Below are 14,744 nucleotides of genomic sequence, written 5' to 3'. Positions count from 1 at the left end.
GGTCACGGCTCAAACCTGGAGCAGCTGCTGTGCTGACACCCACCGAAGGTTCTGGGACTACTGCTGACACTGATGTCCCACCCATCTGCGCTGCCATCCGCTGGAGACACCCATCTCTTGCTGAAATTGCTGGCGCAGGACTTTGCTAACACTTCCACTTCCCGTGGAGATTTTAATGAAACAGCTCCTTTTAGTTTCACTGGCTGTATAGGACGTTCCAGGTGGCCAACACTGGGCAGTCCTCAGAATCGTCCCTCCCCTCTGGCTCTGTCTTGATGTCATTACCCAAGTTGTGTACTTTGACTTTCTCTTCCCTTAGTCCTCTGGAACCCTCTGGCCTCTCTGGGAAACAGTCCTGGCAAGATTATCTACCCTCCACCAGCTGTGCCTGGGCATGTCTGAGTCCCGATGCTTTGTCTCAAGCTGGGGTGACTGCATGACTGAGTGGCCTGGCTTTGTCCGGGTTTATGACTGTGGGTTGCCCTGGAGTAATTATTAATAGCTCTCTCTTTGACTTTCAAAAGTGTCCAGGGTGGGGTAGTAAATTATATGGACACCCTCTCTCTAGCCCATCTTTAGAAAAGTTTTTCAGAGGCAAAACCGCATCAAGATCACATTTCAGAACAGTCAAGAAATAGAATATGTAGAAAAGCATTTTGAGTCTGAAGGCTGGTGTGGCATTGTAATGCCAGCCTAGCTCACTGCCTCTGCTTTTCCTCTCAGCCCCAAGGCTGGCAGCCACTTGGCTCCACCTACAGGCCAGTTTCTGCTCTGTCTTAGATGGTTTCTTCTTTTCAGAAGAAGCAGGAATAAAGGCTCTGAAACTCAGTTGGAAGTTAATACTTGTGGTTGAGGGTCCACCCAGCATGGCTTGGGCCCAATTTTCCTAATCTGGCTTTTGCTGTGTTCCTGAGACAGTTTCTATTTTGATCTTATCTTAGTTTTGAATGGAGCCCTAATTATCTCTTGTGTTTTCCCCTGTCCCTGGCCTGCCCTGGACCTGGACTCTGGCTCCTGACCCTCAGTCACTTGGATTCTGCTGTCCATGGCCAGCTTTATCAACACAGTCCGTCCTACCCTTTGCCTGCCTGTACTCCCTCAGTGTACCTGCTCGTTGGAAGCCATTTTGTAACCTCTGGTTGTCCTTGCATGCTGGGTTCCCACCAGGAAGGTGGGGTGCTCTAGCAGGAAGGGCGAGGGCCTTGAAGTCAAAAGACCTGGATTCAAGTCCTAGTTCTGCAATGAGCTGAATGCACTTGGACAAATCACTTCACCACCTGACTCATCTGCAGCATGTGGAATGAAATCGCTACTTGAAAATGACTGAATTGACTTCTGAGATCAGAGAGTTTTCTAGTGAGTTTATTTGGTTATGAATCAGTTATCTGAGGCTGGAATAATCTTTGGGAAATCAGATTTCTGAACTTGAAAAATTAAGGATCAACATAAAAGAAGCCAGGAAGAGAGCCTAGAACAGTTGGCCAGATCTTCCATCGTCATGTTAGGAGAAAGTTTGGCCAACTCCTGTCCCAGTTGCTTTTAGCCCAGAGAGGCCTTGGATCAGACAGCTTCTCACAGTGGAGTGTAACTAGCACCTTTCTCCCTTCTCATCTCATTGGTTTTGGGGAAATCAGTTTGATAAGTTTGCCAGGAATGGGGAGGAGTCTGATATTCTTAAATTTCTGCTTTTCAATAACACTTAGTTCATTTTCAGTAGAATCTAAAATAAGGAGAAAGAGCATTATTTTCATCACATCAAAGTGAATTCAAAATGGGTTGGAAACATGTATGTTATAAGCATTCATATAAATGAATATGAAACAGAAATTGGCAGGGACAACCCTGTAACAGTTCTGTTCTTCCTGGAATGGGAGATGGCAGCTGAGAAAAGAAGGATTTCAGTACACATCTCCCTCCCATGCAGAAATCCCCAGTGTGGGCCTCAGAGCTGATTAAATGAGTCAGGCTTACGTTCATTACGGTATATTACAAACACTTTTCAGCATTCAGAAGTGACTGGTGTCTCTGTGGATTTGGCCAGTTCCTGGCAGTTATGCAGTTGGCTGCTGGTATCAACCAGTGTGCCAAGCGCCTGGAATGATGATCCAGCTCTGAGCAGCTTTCAGTCTGGGAATGATGTTGTTCAAACAGCATGTTCCTTCCCAAGGTGGCTAAATCCTGGTTACAGTTCTGTCCTTTGAATTTATTTATTCTGAAACCTGACCAGAAAGGCTATGGCCACATCCCTCGCCCCTTTCAGCTTCTGCAGCAAACGCCTGGGGGATCTTGCATGGCTTTTACAGCGTCTGTCTGCCGATTTGTCCTGAAGTAGTTTCCTGCTTAGTGCCTTAATCAGAAAATCACATTCCGAACATAATGTGTCAGATGGGTTATTAGAAAACACTAATTCATTCAGAGACTATTAAATCTGGAGGCCTGACCAAATCCTGAACAGAATCGTGGCATTCTTTCTCCGAGATGTCCTTCCACTTTTATTTGAATGAGTATTAACCAACCTGTCCTCCATTGTAGCTGATTCACATTTGCTTTTGTGCTCCTGCCCTTTGTTAGGAAGAGAGGCTGTCACATGGCACGTTCTGTAAAGGAATGGAAGCTCGTGAAAGACACTAACGCTTTTTAGGAACTTGAGCAAGGACTACCTTAGCATATATGGAGAGGACAAGAATATGTGCTCTCTGAGGCAGGGATTTTTGTCTCTCCAAGGACTGTTAACAGTATCTAGACCAACATCTGGCTCAAGATAGCCACTCAGTAATTATTTGTTGAATGGATAAATAAGTGAATAAATAATTATAAGCCCCCCACTTCTTAATTGCACAGCAAATATCATCTTGTCTATGCCTTACTCTCTTTTGTTTTCTCACTTTGTTTCTATTCAGTTTAGACAGAAGGCATTTATAAGCATTTCTCTACCGAATGGGGCATATTGAAAGTAAATATGGCTGCCTTGCAGGGGCTCCGTGACCACTTGTCAGCCTTTTCCCTTATCCCCCCTACCGCTCTTCCTCCCACCTCCTGCACCACTTTCCTCAAGAAGCAGCCTGTGGCCTAGCCTTCCTTTGTACCTGTGACTTTATGTGACCACGACAGTGCTCACCTCCTTTCCTCTAGTTTGAATGAGGCATCCTTTATACATAAGACAGACCCCTTCCCTTCTGTGGAATCTTGTAACATCAGTTATTTCCTCTCTTCTGCCTTCTCCTTGAGATTGAATTCTTCAGAGCTCAAAGAAGAGCTCGTCTTTCCAGTGTTAACACACACACATCCCAAAACAAATACCCCTCTCGGTCCCTCCATATCACATTTATCCTTACAGCCTAGTTTTTCAGTAGAAAGATCCATATTCAAAGATTCTAGTTTCTCACTTCTTTTTAATTGATTATTCTTTGCAAAATTAAATAAGAAAAAACATGTCCTTTCAGAAGGAAAATACAAAATCAGAAAGTACGTCTCTCCTTTAAGAAGAGAAACAGATTTTTTTTCTCTCTTGCTATCTAGATTTCTCAGGATAAGAGCCTAAAGTCCCAAAGCACCTTGCATTTTGTCATCACAGTTCTTTTCGTTGGCAAAATCTCTTGGCAGCAAAAGAAAAAAATACAAAAACAATCTCTTATTGTAAAATTTGTTTATAATCCAAGAGGCAATATATTGTTGAACCGCTTGTACTGGAGTTTGTTTTCAGGTTGATGGACTGACCAGGTGAAAAGAAATAATGGTTCTTCAATTGAAACATTTGATATAGAATAGAATGAACCAGCAGGATGTTTGCTAATCTTTTTTTCTTAAGGTGCATTATTAAAAAAGGTATAAAAAGGCCATGTAAATTCTTTCTGGTTAAAGGGAGCAATTCTAAATGCTTTCTTCCTCCCACGGTAGAGTCCTTGATAAAGTAATTTCTGACATTCCCCCCTGGATCCTAAACACAACACAGTGCCTGGTTTGAAAATTACCTTCCATGTCAGCCACGCTCAGAATTCCAGCTTATGCCTCTGGGTTCCGATGTGCTTTGTGCAGGTCCCCTCCTGATGACATCCTCCTGTCAACAGGCAGTGGACATCGCAGATGACTTCTCTGTGGTTTTTGATTTCGATGACCCATCCCCTACTGAAAGTCCCTCTTCCCTCAGTTCTGTAGGAGTGGGCTCTCCTAGCTTTTCCAATTCCCCCTCTGTTCTGGGTCCTTTCCCCAGGGTCCTTTCCTTGGCTCTCTTCTAACTCCCCTAATCACCCTTGATTGTCTTGGTCCTGTGGCTTCCCCTGCCAATAATCTTGTGAATTCCTAATCTACAGCCTGGCCCTTATCTCTCTGCTGAACTCCAAACCCGTGTACACAATTGCTTCTACCTTGATGGCCCCCAGGCAGTAAAGCTGAATAGGCTGGAACTGTGATCTCTTCCTCAGACTTGTTTTCCTCCCTCAGAGTGTAGCCCCACACCCGGGGGTCACTCTAGCTCTCTGGCATATTCAGTTGGTGGCCCAGTATTGCCTTTTCAACTCCTTACTACCTTTTGTCTTGGCCCCCTTCTCTCTATCCCCACTGCCACTGCCCCAGATCCGATCTTATCAGTCCTCACCTGCAGCGTGGACAGAGTTTCCCACCTACTTATCTCCTCCTGCTCATACATCTCACCAGTGCATTCTACACCTGGATCTTTTTTTTTTTTTTTAATTTGGCTGCGCTGGGTCTTAATTGCAGCACATGAGATCTTTAGTCTTTGTTATAACATGAGGGATCTTTAGTTGCGGTTTGTGGGATGGGATCTGGTTCCCTGACCAGGGATTGAACCCAGACCCTCTGCACTGGGAGCGTAGATTCTTAGCCACTGGACCACAAGGGAAGTCCCTCCACTTGGATCTTTTAATGATACCAGAGAGGTCATTTTAAGATACACATCTGATCATGCCACTTCTTTATTGAATACCCCTGCTAATCCCCACTCTTGAGAGTGTCAACTAAAAAATGTTACTTGATGTCCAGCTCTACAAGAATCAGGACATTAGCCACTATAGCTGCTGACTTCCAACATACCCTGAATGGTGGGGATTAGGAAAGAAGCACTCTGTGCTCTGGGAAAAACTGGCAGAACAGGCCTTCAGATAGATATTTTCAGGAGAAAATTTTATGAACCAATTTCTTGCTTCTTCTCATATCTAGAAAAGCACTAAAATCTTTAACAAAGACGTCTGCTCCCTCGTGACTAGCAATAGCCCTCTGCCAAAATGTGTGTTTGATCGCATGTATCCCCAGATTTAGCAGATTTAGCAGAATCGTATCTAAACTGACCTTCCCCCAACCTGTTCAGAGCAATTCCTCAGAAGTCTCCCAGGCCATAGTCCTCAGTAAGCCCCAGATAAAACTGGGCTCATAGCTGTCACATTTTGTGTTTTAACACCCTTGAGCACAGCATGAAAGATTGTTAATTGACCCACTTGCCTAAGTTATGCATTATAACTTTCTTGGAGGAGTCTCAGACTCAGAGGCCTACAATGTAAGGAGCAGTTGGGATCAGGCTGAGGTGTTGCAAACTGGAGAGTTCACAACCCCATTTTGAGGAGATATTCTTTGGCCCCAGCCAGTGGTTGCCAGGTGGAAATTTGGGCCCACCACAGCCAAATCAATCTTTTTTTTTTTATGTTACACTTTCTGTTTATTAAGTATTGTTGTCATTGTTTAGTTGCTAAGTCCTGTCTGACTCTTTGTGACCCCATGAACTATAGCCTGCCAGGCTCCTCTGTCTATGGAATTGTCCAGGCAAAAATACTAGAGTGAGTTGCCATTTCCTTCTCTAGGGGATCTTCCTGACCCAGGGTTCAAACCTGCATCTGCTGCATTGGCAGGCAGATTCTTTATCGCTGAGCCACCAGGGAAGCCCCTATTAAATATTAGAAACTAATTTAAAAAATTAAAAAACATTGTGTGGTAGTTCATTGTGAGAGTGAAAAAGAAAAACACACGATCTGTGGACCACAGTAAACACATCTGTATAAGATGGTGTGGACTGGTGCCTGTGTCTGTAAGTACCCCCTGTATTCTGTAGCTTCAGGACTGGTGCCTGTGTCTGTGAGTATCCCCTGTATTCTGTAGGTGCAGGACTGGTGCCTGTGTCTGTGAGTACCCCCTGTATTCTGTAGGTGCAGGACTGGTGCCTGTGTCTGTGAGTACCCCCTGTATTCTGTATCTTAGATGCACACAACCTCTTCCAGCGCCCTAAATGTGTCTTATGCCTCCTCACCTTTGTTTCTGCTGGGCTTGTTCTGTTTGAAATGCCCTCTTTTCTCCCCACACTCCTACTCACCCCTATCTTCTTCCAAAGAAATACTAAGGAGTTGGGGATTTTTCCTTGTTAAGACTCCCCTCATAGGTCCTTTCTCTCTGAAGCATTTCTTGACATTCCATCACCCTGTTTTAGGGAGAATCAACTCTCTTTTCTTTGCACTCCAATAGGTCTTATGAAATTTTGTTTTTGTTTTTAATGATATAATCTCAAGGCTGTAAGCTCCAAAAAGGACAGATTTCATGTCTAATTGTTTTCCCCCTATGAGCCAAAGTGCAAAAAACTAAGGTCTAGAAAGATGGGATAGTTAGGAGCAGAAGTGAGAGGATCAAGGCCTGCCTGCTGGTTCAGTGGTTAAGACCCCCCATTGCCACTGCAGGAGGCACAGGTTCAATACCTAGTCAGGGAACTAAGATCCTGCATACCACATGGAGCAACCAAAAAAAAAAAAAAAAAAGAAGTGAGAGGATCAGACACTGCTGTGTTCCCAGAGAAAGCAACAGCTGCTGCCTTCCACCCCCTTTTTGGAGAGCATGTGCTGGGGGTAGGGCAGCAGTACCAGGACATTCAGTTGTGTAAGGGGATATGAGGAAGGAGGTAACTTGCAACTATGTCCTTGTGACCCCATGTCTGAGAAAGCACAGCAGACTCTGGAGCTCCCTTCTGAACTGGTGAGATGTCCCAGAGGATATGTAGATAAGGCAACAGAATGTGTCAACACAGAGAGGGCCTCCATAGGCTGCCTGCCCGGCTTCCTGGCTGAGCCTGCCTTAGGAGAGCAGACACGGTTTCACATCATTTGAGAAGGGTTTGGAAGTTCGCCAGGAGGTAGAGAGAGCAGGTGGGCCGGAAGAGGTCTCTTGGTCAGAAGACCAGCCATGGTGAGAGTCTGTGCCATGTGGCTGGGGACCAGATGGGATTTCAGCCCCCTCAACAAATGCTGGCCTGGAGGGTCATCCATCAGAGTTGAGGACCAGATGGGGCTGAATATCTCAGCTGAAGCCAGTGTAGGGCAGACGATGGTGACAAGGGACGGATGCCTTCTCCAGGTGTCATGATGCTGCACCAGCCCCATGAGCTTGGAAATCACCCAGGGAAAAGGAGGGGGAGGATAAGTCCAGACTGAATTTAAACTTGAAATAACTAAATGTCTTCGGGAGCCAAGAGTATGATTTCTGCCAGCAGGTGGAATTGAAGCTTGAGATAGAGAATATGCGGAGAAGACTTACTAGTTTCTCTGGACCTCAGTCTTTTCATCTGGCAAAGAGAAGGGCCATTCAGAATCCCTCCTTCAAAGGGTTATTGTGAGGGTTAAATCAATTGATAGGTGCCCAGCACTTAGAATGGTGCCTGCCACACAGCCAACCACAAATGTTAGCTCTCATTATCTGCAGAATGCACACACATGCACATACGTACCTCAAGCAAACAAACTGAAAAACAGAAAGTGATGGGAATATAAAGACAATGCTTGCCATCTTTTTCTATTGCAGGGCTGTGCTTCTGTGCAAGTGAACCAGGAAATTGGAGTTCCTGCCCTTTGGAGCTTTCCGTTTAAGAAACAATCAAACGTCTGACAATTCCTACTACTGTTGCTCAAGCTGAATTATCAGTAAATATTGACTGCATGCTAAATGAATTCAGACAGTGGCACTGACAAGGCTGGCTGGCATTTCAGGCATGGTTTTTAGGGTCTTTGCATGTGGAGGGTTGCTGGGATCTCCCCCTCAACTTTGTGCCTTTATGGGCTTAACTTTATCAATATGCCCACATTGGGTAGTCTTCCTATGACCCCTTCTCTTACTTTTTCTCTATTATATATTACACATAAAAATATTTCCTGTTCAGTCAACCTTTTTAGTAGTTTAAAAGATTTATTGGTCAATTTCATAATACTGTATCATTGTAAGTGTTATTGCTAGGAATCAGTAGCCAAAATATGTGAAAAAGTTTTCCTTGTGGCTTCCTGGATCATTCCTACTTTGTCCATCCTAACAGTTTTAGGATTTATAACCATATTATTTTTTTCATCTTTCACAATTCTGTAGTCACAGTTAGTGTCTATCAGTGTCTATTATAATCCTGTGCTATTGGCTTTCAGCCAGCTAATTACTCTTGGAGTGATGTGCAGAGAACTGGCCGCTTTCCTGAGTTCTAGCTGCAGCCTTTCTCAATCATCCTGCTTCCCTATTCTTCACGATTTTCAGGCAGTCATGGTTTTCTTATTTTGTACTCATTATGAAGTTTAAAACTTAGCCCTGTGAAAGGAGCTGAGTGCCTGGTCTGTTTTCTGCCACCCAAACCAAATAAACCTGTAAACATACAAAGTCTTTAAAAAAAAAGTCCACATTACATTGGGAAAAAAACTTTTTCCCCCCTGATACTGCATCTCCTCTAGGAAATCACCAGACTGGAGGCCTTTGCAGAGCTTGAATTAGGCCCTTATTAGGATGGTGTTGCATTGATTTTGGATAGTGTATTACAGAGTCCAGATGCTGCTTCTTTCTGTCTTAATTGGGTGTGTGTGTCGGGGGCAGGGTGTGAGGGGAAGATCACCCTTTCTTCCAAAATACTCATCTTTTTCTCCCATATTAAAATTCATTCATGACTAAATCATTATAGAGAAGCCTTTGGAAACCTTTTTATTCTGGAGAGTTCTGTGTACAAACACATCCTCCAATGGCCATGAATACCAGGCTCCCTTGTCCTTCAACGGAGAAGGATGCGCTGGGTAATGAACCAAAAGGGGGGACTCTGGCAGGGTCTTTCAGCTCAGACAAAAGCAAACAAGGATAGAAGAAGCGCTCCAAAGGCCGTGGCAGGTTGCTCTCAGGAAAAGAGAATCACTTATTTTTAAGCCTTCTATCAATGAGCCTCTATATGATCATCACTTTTTCTTTCTTCCCCCAGCTTTATTGAGATATAGCTGTATATATATATTTTAAGCTGCTTCTGACCCTCAGCACTGGGTAATGGAAATAAGCTACAATTAAGTTCATAAGACAATGCGAGACTCAATAAGGAGAAATTGTTGTCCTTTTTTTTTCTTTTCTTAGCGCTTTCCTCACTCTGCTTCCCAAATTGCTTTCACTTGGGCAGGAGAGCCCACGGGAGCAAGGTCCCTCCCGCGGCTTGCTGGCTGTGGTGCTAAGCGCCACTGGAATGCAGGGCTGTGAAAACCCGGGCTGGGCCGTCGGCCTGATGGGAAGCCCGGAGCTGCTTGCTGAATTATTACTCCATTCTCGGCCAAAGCAGCGGGAGGCGAGATGATGAGTGAGGGAAAGAGCCCGTGGACTCCAATGTGGGCTGAGGGAACCAAAACAAACACAGAGAAGACAGGCCAATATTTAAATCTGTTTAAAGGATGGAGCATGCAGGAATGTTTGACTCTATTTTGTCTAGCGAACAGATTTCATTTCTTAATAGCCATGCTAGTTGGTGGAAACCAGCATTGGGAAGGGAACCGTTTTCCTGCTCCTTTGCCCACGCCTCTTGCGGCTCTCAGGGACACCCCCCCACTTCTTTTTTGGTACTTAGGATGGCCTGCAAGTTGTAGACTGAGTCAGGTTCTGAATGTGTATGCCTGGTACATCCCCCTGTTGTTTCTCCTTCCGGAATAAACTTTGCTTAAGAAAACTGGGGGCGAGGAGAAGACCATGGAGGCTGCAATCAAAGCATTTCACAAATTCTGATTTCCCAGTTTCCAGGCTGCTCAGCCCCAGTTGAACAGCATTAATTTGGACACAGAGCCTTTCCTCACTCCCTCTCCAGCTGTTGCATGTGCTTTTCTCTGGGTGGTGGGTTTTTTGTTTTTTTTTTTTAATCCCTCCCTTGGATTTTTTTTAAAATGATTTTTTTGTTTTTAATGACTGCACAGTGTTCTGTGGTGAAAGTGCTGTGTCCTAACCACTGGATCGCCAGGGAATTCCCTGATTTTATTCTTTTATTTTTTTTTTACCACCTCTAACAGATCTTCATTCGTCCTGTATCTCCCCACTTTCCTACTCCAGACCACCCTCCCCGACTCCCACTGCATTTTCAAACATGTCCTGACATGTTCAACTGCGGTTGCCAGCTTTCCCCCAGCTTCCTGCCACTGTCACTGGCCAGGGGAAGCCAGTCGTGTACCTCCTTGATCTGTTGTTTTATGACAAGTATTAATACTTCTTAGTGACTGGATACCAAGTATTTTGATGAACACTAGATGGTCATTCAAACACATATTCTGTCCTTGCAATACCATAATCAGATGGAATGTTGGTTAACAGTGAGAATATATGTGTATGTGTGTACACACACACACACACCCTCATTTTGGTCTATGTGCTGCTGCTAAGTCGCTTCAGTCGTGTCCGACTCTGTGCGACCCCATAGATGGCAGCCTATGGGGAGACCTTATTACCCCAAAAGGGCACAGAGACAAATCTCTGTTTACTATGAGAAAGTTGCCACTTTCACTTTCTTTTTATATCTTTCACTTTAAGGAGAGTGTTGGAGAACCTAGTTTATCATAGGTGGCATGGGCTTCTAGGATGGTAATTTTTCAGTCACACTATTAATGAACGTAGACATGGTTCAGGCTTAGCTCCTTCAATAGTAGAAAGCAATCTAGGCTCATAACTGTAGAGGGCGCTCATGTCTTAATAATAGCACTGCCTTTGCCACTAGAAGCAGCAACCAGGTGGCGGGAAGAGCATATCTTCTTATTACTAGATTATTTTATGGGAAAGGATATAAGGCACATTTGATTTTCATATTACCCCTCTAATTTGTTTTTCTTATGAATAAATTCATCTCCTAATTTGCATCCTTTGGTTACAGTTTTGTTAAAAGTGCATGAGCCCTGCCCAGTGAGAATTCACCTCTTCAATATTTCATGCCTTGTATTGCTTCTGCCCCTTGGTAACTGGTACCATGTGTGCAGGGAGCTATAGGTGATCTTCCCCAAATGGCAACTGGAGCAGGACACCCTCTGCAATAAAAGCCTTTAGTGGTTTTTGATCTCATTTGGAATGAAGCCCTCTCTTCTTACTGTGCTGACCAAGGCCTTGTAGGACATAGCAGCCTCTTTTGACTTGTCAACCTTGCCCCTGCCCCCCATTCCTTGCTGCTCTCTGGGCTGACTCTGGGACAGTTTATATACCATGCCAAGTGGTCCATACTCAGTGTCCATCTGCTCAGTAGGCCCATCCACCCGCCATCTCATGGCTGGCTGCTATCCACTTCTTAGTCCCTTGCTTCATGTAAATTCCTCAGAGAGACTTTCCTCTTTGTCTACCCTACCTAAAATAGGCCCTTCCACTCAGCTCTTTTTTCATTAGGAAAATTTGGATTGCATTATGATTCACCTAACAGTTGACATTGTAGTGAATTCTAGTGTGGAATTTGCCATTGAAAATGTACAATCCAGTAGATTTTAGTGTTTTCATGAGATTGCACTATTATCACAACTACCTAACTTCAGAACATTTCCACCACCCTAAAAAGTGACTGCATACTATTAGGAAGTCACTCCTCACCCCCCATTCCTCTCATCCCCTCCATCCACAGATGTCTTTATGGATTCTACCTTTTGTCCTTATGGATTTGCCCCCATCTGGACATTTGATATCCACCTCTTTTGAACCATTAAAAAATCCTGTTGGTTTTGTTTCTGGCACATATGCATTTGTTTGTTTACCTGTTTATCATTTATTTATCATTTGTGCTCCATAGATATGACTGGAGTTTTTTTCCCAACCCAGTCAGCCTAGCAATGCAGCAAGTCAGCCTCTTGCTGTGGGAGTGAATCGGCGTGGTGGTGAGATCTTCCTGACCCAGGGATTGAACCTGGGTCTCCTGCATTGCAGGTGGATTCTTTACTGTCTGAGCCACCAGGGAAGCATATATATGTGTATGTATATATATATATATATATATATATGAGAAGGAGGTGGCAGCCTATTCCAGTATTCTTGCCTGGAAGAATACTCCTTGGACAGAGGAGCCTGGTGGACTATAGACCACAGAGTTGCAAAGAATTGGACATGACTGAGAAACTAACACACACACACACAAATGGAGAGATATTGAGAGGGAGAGAGAGGGTTGTTTCGGTTTTTAAGCTCCAGAGTGGACTGGTTGGCTGGAGACCCAGGCATGAGCTGATTAGTACTGTAGTTCAAGTCTGAAGGCCACCTGTGCAAAATTCCCTCTTGCACAGGGTAGGTCAGTTTCTTGTTCTAGTCAGGCCTTCAAATAATTGGATGAGGCCCGCCCATGTAATCAGAGAGTAACCTGCTTTACTCAGAGTCCACCAGCTTAAATGTTAATCACATCCAAAGCAACCTCACAGAAACATCTAGAATAATGCGTGGCCACATGTCTGAGCCTTGTGGCCCAGGCAAGTTGTACATTCAACCATCGAAGCCCATACTTGATGCTTGGGTTCAACCTGGGCTGGGCTGGAATGCAAGGAGGACAGAATTGCTGGAGAACTTTCTGTTTCCCACTTGGTGAGGTGAGTCCAGGTCCCACCTGTTGAAGGTAAAACTGGTCAGTTCTCCAAGGTGGTGCTTGTGGGTAAGGATGCATGGTTTGCCCAGAAAATAAGCATGTCCCTGAGACCCACCTTTTGCCTGGGGAGGGGGTTTGTGAGCAGATAGCTCCTGCACTTTTTAGTTGGATGGGCCTCAGGAACCTAGTAATCATTCACCCAAAGAGGGCCAACTTGGTGCTGGTTGGTGCCATCTCTTGATTGCATTCGTTCATTTATTTATTCATTCAAGAATGTTTATTATATGCCAGGTCCTTTTTAGTTCTGAGGAAACAGCAGTGTACCAAGCCAGATAAAAATTGCTATTCTCAAGAAATTTACATTCTGGGAAGTGAAGAGAGACCGATATTTAAAGAAACAAACAATAGGTCCTAGACCAACTGATGATAAGTGCAGAGGAGGAACATCAAGGTGAGACAGGAAATAGGGAATGCCATTGTTGCAGGGTGGGTGGAGGGCTGGTGCTTTGCATTATGGAGTGGGGTAGTCAGGGAAGAACTCACTGGAAGAAAAGTTACCTTTTGAATAAAGAGCAAGTCATGTGGATAACAGGCGGAAGAGAACTCTGGGCACAGGGAACAGCCAATGCAAAGGCCCTGAGAAAGGAGTGTGTCTGGAATAGAATGAAAGTGGGGAGAGTAGTGGGTGGTACAGTTAGAGAAGTAAGAGTTGGCCAGAGCAGGTAGGGCCTTGAAGGTCATAGCAAGGGCTCCCGCTTCTACTCCGAGAGAGGCGGAAGCCAAAGAAGGGCTTTGTGTTCAGGAGTGACGTGACCTTGCTGCTCTTCTGACGTGTATGTGGGGGAAGCGGGGGAGTGTCTTAGTTCATCTGGGCTTACATAACAAAGTACCACAGACTGTATGGCCAATAAACAATGGAAATTTACTTCTCACAATTCTGGAGGTTGGGAAGTTTGAGAGTAAGGCACAGGCAAATTTGGTGTCTGGTGAGACCTGCCTTCCGGTTCATAGATGGCTCACTTCTCACTGCGTCCTCCCATGGTGGAAGGGGTGAGGGAGCTCTCTGGGCCCTCTTTTATAAAGGCTCTAATCCCATTCCTGAGGACCTTACCCGCATGACCTAACCACCTCCTAAAGGGCCCACCATTAAATACCGTCACCTGAAGGGCCAGTATTTCAACATATGGATTTTGTGGGGACACAAACATTCAGATCACCTCAGGGAGGGTGAAGCAGAAGCCGGGAGATTCTGCTAGGATTCAGGGGAGAGATGGTGGTGCCATGGACCAGGTGGTGGTGAGAGTAACCGGGTTCTAGTTCTGTTTTGAGGTATTTGCTGGACAGAGTGGAGCCCCTGTGGAGTGTGTATGTGTGGTTGGGGGGAAGGGTTAACATATATATTCCCATCCAGTCATTTTGCACCTTTACAGTCAAGGTGGGAAGAAGATGGCCTTAGGTTGTTAGGATTCTTGTCCTCAACGAGAATGTCTGAGGGCTGCCTTTGGGGCTGTCATAGGATACATGATCAGTTTTGTCTCCAAGGGAGAGAAACCCATCCTGGGGCCAGTGGCTGTGGTCAAGAGTGGATTGACCCAACCACCCATCCTCCAAGCCTTGTGCGCTGAGAGCATACTGGGCTCCGTGGCCATTCAAAGGAAGTGACCTCATCAGTGTGCCTTTCAAGCCACACAGGATGGGTCCTTGTGTGACATTCAGCCGTCGCTTTGGTTTACACCAAATTCAACAACTTGTGGCCTGCAGATCCTCAGTATAAATAGCTGGAAAAGCCTGACCTTGACAACCTCATTTCTCATTCCTTTCTTGTTACAGGTAATAGAGCTGAAAATGTGGTTTTAATTATAGCACTAATGAAAACTGAAAATCCAGACAGACACTTGACGAACTCTGCTGTGCTTTATATTACATTTGTGCTAACTACAAAGTGCCCAGCTGG

The sequence above is a fragment of the Bos indicus genome, chromosome 10 (assembly GCF_029378745.1).
Source record: "Bos indicus isolate NIAB-ARS_2022 breed Sahiwal x Tharparkar chromosome 10, NIAB-ARS_B.indTharparkar_mat_pri_1.0, whole genome shotgun sequence".
Lineage (NCBI taxonomy): Eukaryota > Metazoa > Chordata > Mammalia > Artiodactyla > Bovidae > Bos > Bos indicus.
Note: the sequence above shows the minus strand (reverse complement) of the source record.